The 4,999-nt window shown below is 39.4% G+C and overlaps 1 long non-coding RNA gene and 2 other non-coding genes across 3 annotated transcripts in view; all 3 read left to right on the forward strand.

Moving 5' to 3' along the window:
- Positions 1-2,359: 2,359 nt before the first annotated feature.
- Positions 2,360-4,999, forward strand: part of LOC118343247 — a 3,684-nt gene continuing 1,044 nt past the window's right edge. Inside the window, exons 1-5 of the long non-coding RNA XR_004797534.1 lie at positions 2,360-2,437; positions 3,261-3,331; positions 3,579-3,606; positions 3,779-3,823; positions 4,604-4,664. This is a non-coding gene — a long non-coding RNA (uncharacterized LOC118343247). The remainder of the gene's footprint in view (positions 2,438-3,260; positions 3,332-3,578; positions 3,607-3,778; positions 3,824-4,603; positions 4,665-4,999) is intronic.
- LOC118343291 lies at positions 3,642-3,714 on the forward strand. Its single transcript, XR_004797540.1, has one exon. It is a non-coding gene; the product is annotated as a small nucleolar RNA Z40 (small nucleolar RNA).
- LOC118343294 lies at positions 3,987-4,124 on the forward strand. The gene has a single exon (XR_004797543.1). It is a non-coding gene; the product is annotated as a small nucleolar RNA SNORA8 (small nucleolar RNA).

Genomic DNA, 4,999 nt, shown 5'->3' on the forward strand with positions numbered 1-4,999 from the left:
TGAGTTGAAATGTTGTGTATCTCAGAGTGAACGATTAAATCAGTCAGTAATGGCAAAGTCAAAAAGATGAGCTCAAACTTGGTACTTTCACAATGGATGTAGACAGATGTTGGTGGAGATTCCCAACCTTATTGACTCCTTAAAGGTCCAGTGTGCAGGATTTAGTGGCATCTAATGGTATATCCCCTTCCAAGTGTGAAAGGGAAAAACTACAGTGGCTTAGACGTGCAGAAAAAAAGCCTGTAGAAAAAGGGCGGTTCAACATTGCAGCCTCTGAGGAAGCTCTCTGTAGATAAAAACCGCTCATTATGAGGCAACGAAAACACAATGATTCCTATTTTCAGGTGATTATCCACTAATGAACACAGCTATTAATATTATATTTCATTTCTGACAATAAATCCTCCTAAATGTTACACACTGGAGCTTTAAAGCGAGCATTTACTTTTGACCCATCATTAGTTGTATATGTGTATGTGTGAAGAGAGATTTTTTTCTTTTCTTATTTCAATCATTAGAGGCCTGAAAAGGCAAAAACAACCCTAAAAAGCATAGATTTGTAGTGTAAATGGTTTGTCTGTTTGCTTATCTTGATAAAAAAACGGAAGTTCCAGATCACTCAGATTGGGAATTAGTGTCAGTAAAAGACTCAACAGTCAACTATCTTTAAGCTTCGAAACTAGGGTCTTTTATCTTTCTTGGCTCTGATTGGTTATTCTCGTTTATGCCGGGTGGATTCTAGCAGGAGCCAGAGGAACCTGATTGTTTTACAGATTCTGTCTCATGGTCTACTCTCAGGATATAATGAAAGTTTCAGTGAATATGACATAATGATTTTTTTCTGAAAGTTAGTACTGCAGCCTTAAAGTTCCATTCAATTTATTGTAGCACAGAATTTCCAGTAAGACAACATTCACAACAGCAACACCCTGACTCAGAACAGAACCCTAATAAATAAAAATAAAGTCCTCAGTGTGAAGCTGCGGCTGTGTTGAATCTCATGGAGGTGTGTGTCACATGACATACCTTATATTGTTACAACTGTACTGATATCTGTTAAATGAATATCTGCTGATAAACTGGTGGATACATGAGCTGTCTTTTTATTGTATTTAATTATATTTTTAATTAATCAGTTTTAATTCTGGTTCAACCATGTAAAGCACTTTGTAACTTTGTTTTTTAAAGTACTGTATACATGAAGTTTATTATTAAAGCTGCAGTAGGTAACTTATAAAATAACTTTTTGTTATATTTGGTATTTGCAAGAATCCACTGTGCTCGAACAAAAACAACAAATCACAGTCAAGAAAGACAGTTGACTGTTGAGTCTCATTCCTGGGTTGTCAAATACCAATGCTGGGAATGAGAGATCTTTCTCTACCCTTTTCACAGCAGCTATGTTGACATGAAATAGTAAGGTAAACACAGGTATTACCAATGATAAGTATTGAGGTTTTGTTCTACTCAGGTCAAACAGAGTCAACGTGCTGCTACTGTGCATGTGGGCTCATTGGAAAGTGCTAGTGCTGTCTAAGAATGTACATGTATTTATCACTTTAACTAAAGTTAACTAGAAGACACACAGTTTCCTTTAATTTTCAAAGCCAATGGGCTGGTTCAGTCATGCACGCTTCTATGCAAAAAATACATGTATACTATCTAAATATGTTTTTAAATTACATTAACACTGAAGTAATATTTATAGTAGGCTGTAATACTATATATTATTTCAGTTTGAGGGAGGAGGAAAATCTGTAGTTGAAAGTTCAGCCTCTTTTATTCTATAATAATAATAATGGATGCAGAAAAAATATTACATGATAGGTTTAATATGTGTGTAACTAAGAAACTGTGGCTAGAGGTAGATACAGAGCTTAATAGATCTATTGGTCAATCTCAATTCAATTCATTTAGCAACACAATGATACAAATAATGGATACCAATTTGATAGATATATAAAAAATAGGCAAACAATATGATTAAAATAAACAAACAAATAAATAAAAGATTACTATAAAACATGCCAGGGGTTACCATAAATAAATAGAACTTTTACTTTAGTGAAAACACAGTCTCACAGTTTTAACAGCTTTTTTGTTGTTATCCTGAAGTTGTTAATAGTTTAATTCTTTTCTCAAAACAAAGTGAGGTTTCACTTTAGCAAATTTACAATGTGACTGTAAAACTAATAAATAAATGTCGTGTTGATTCTTAAAATGTTTGTAACTAAGTTACATATAATAATCTCAGATAAATCTTAAAATATGTTGCCACGATTTCCGAGTTGCCGTGAACCTAACGCAGAACTGGTTGTCGCAAAGCGGTTACAACTGACGTAACGCAGCCTATAAATAGCTTTGCGGCAGGAGGCGGGTTTCTCTTACCTCGGTAGTCTGTCCTGTTGGCGCCTGACGGAGAGAACGCGCACATTAGGTAAATATAAACGCTATAAAATGAGTGAATTATGTGCCGGACTTTCAGCATGGTCGGCGCCAGAGCCGTACACACCACCGCCATTGGTTAAGTAACGTTACCTGTACTTTTATTGGACATTTGAAGCGTGACGTACTTAAAGTTTGGGCACCACGTTGTCTTCATTTAGCATAGCAACCTAGCTGCCAGCTAGCTTGATGCTAAAATGAGTAACAATTTCCTTAAATATTTAAATAAAATATGGGCAGTCTTGAGTGCACTAGTTCATGTTGAGTTGTTCCGATTGTAGTTAAAGCTGCCGTAGGTACATTTGATAAAAAACGTTGGAAGCCTATATAGTTGAGTGTCAGGCCCAGAGGCCCAGAGTGCTGGAATTGAGACTCTATCATTCTGACAGATAATACAACAGTAATGCTATTAGAGTGCTAGAATGAGGAACTTTTTTTTCCCCTTTTAGATTATCTGTCTCATGTACGGTCAGGAATTAGTGAAGTTTCAGCAAATGACTTATTTTTATCAAACGGGTTGTCAAATATGTGAGCTGATATAGTGACCTCATTCTCCATGGTGATTCATGATGCCACTGTGCAGACTAGTCAGTGGGACTGTTCCTGTGCAGTGGGGCTGATCCCAGAACAGCGGTGGCTATATAATGTCAGGTTTTGCTTTCACCTCTGCACTGCTGGTTGCTGAACGGTGCCAATGAGGCCTGGCACATTCACCCTCTGTATGCATGAATTACCCTGAGAATGTATAGCTCCGCAGCGGGTTACACATCAATGAATGGAAACTTTTCAACATGAAAACCGTCCTCTCTTTGCAGAATGACCTCGCTGCAGAACGTGATGGGGAGACAGTCTCCTACAGTTTGTGCTTCCCCCTCTGGGACATGAGGTTAGTATTGGTCCTGGCCATATTGTGACTTTGATAATGTGCAGCCCTACAGTGCTGGCACAGTATGAGCTCCGGTCCTGTTAGGTGGGCCCTAGAGCTCATACAGTGCACAGAGCAACTCATTCTCTTGCAACCCACTGCTGTTGAATCAGCAGCAGTGTTACTTATGGGAATTGACAGCTGTTAAATTTGTCAACTTGTTCATGTGTTTCGATGGCAGTGAATTAAGACTGTTTGTGTGTGGCAGGTGCTGGAGAAGACCTTAGGCCAGCTGGGTGAGTTATCTTCCAGCGTACACTTACTGTTGACCAGGTGTTATGATGATTGGCGTAATATGTTCAACTGCTCTGAAGTGTGATTGACAGCTGCCTCTCTGAACAGCACACTGCTGATGACTGATGCTCTTGTTTCTGGAAACCATTCTCACCTTCAACATGCCTTCTGCAGGTCTGCTCACTGTCCTGGCCTTCAGCACTCATGCAACAACATAATGTAAGTACACAGGGCGTGCAGTGACCTCACTCCCCCCCGGTAGCAAAGCAGACCAACTGGTGGCTGTTAAAAATGAACACATGCGGTATCGGGACGAAAACGAGCGTACTGTAACTAAGAGCCACCAGAATCGCAGTGATCTCTACAGATAGGAACTGATGACAGCACTGTACGGTATCTGCAGCCAGTTGCTTCATCAGCTGGTTAGTTCATAAGTCAGTGCTAGACCAACTCAACATCTGGCATCGTTGGTCTCCATGCTGCCTGTGCTTGGAGTCCTGGTATATCTGTTGAAACACTCATCCTTTTTTAGTAAACCTTTGATCATGTGTTAATGCTTAACATTCTGACTGCTAAATGACTATACCATGGAGCAGTGTCATCAATCTTAACTATGCTAACTGGTTAGTGTTTGAAACGTTCTCAGATATATGAAGGGTGTCTGTTTAAGTGCAAAGAACATTCTGGATGTATGCAATAGAATTCTTCAGAAAACTAATTTCAATCAGTTACTAGTCAAATTAATCCAAAATGAAAAACACTCAATAGCCATAATGTAGTTTTGAATATCCAAAATACATTGTGACCATTAGTCATTCTGCTTAACCCTATTTGGCATTATGACTAGTAGAAATGCTTCAGACATTTCAATTTATGACTAGAAACGATGCAGCTGCAAATACCCGCATTAATGAAAGCGTCCCTGCACCAATGCCTGCATGTGCTGCTCCTGCTCCTCTGCAATCAGCTGTCTCATGCTCTCCTACCTAATTCCTCCAGGGTTCTCCTGCATGGACATACAGCCTCGGTGTCGCAGGCTTCAGCAGAGATCCAACAGAAGGTGAGTGAACTGACGACGTCTTAGCAGATTGATACACTGGATGTCTATCCGACAGATTAACTGTAGGTCATGTTTGGGAAATGCTCGAGTAAATGTCGTCCGCTTTACCACATGTTCCTATGAGCTTGTGGATATTATGAACAAAGCATTATATTAAGGTGTCAGCCACAGGGCCCTGTTTTGCTGGCAATAGGAAGGTGACGTATACCAATCACGTGAAGCCGAGTCTCTACCTTAGAAGTTAGGATAGGGAAGGGTCTTGATGAAATGTTAGTTTTAGATGTTAGCCATCAACCTTATTAGCAGTGAGGTTGTCATCTTTTAAATGTGTGCAT

This window comes from Morone saxatilis, unplaced genomic scaffold (assembly GCF_004916995.1).
Source record: "Morone saxatilis isolate NCDOM2014 unplaced genomic scaffold, NCSU_SB_2.0 Contig9, whole genome shotgun sequence".
Classification (NCBI taxonomy): Eukaryota; Metazoa; Chordata; class Actinopteri; family Moronidae; genus Morone; species Morone saxatilis.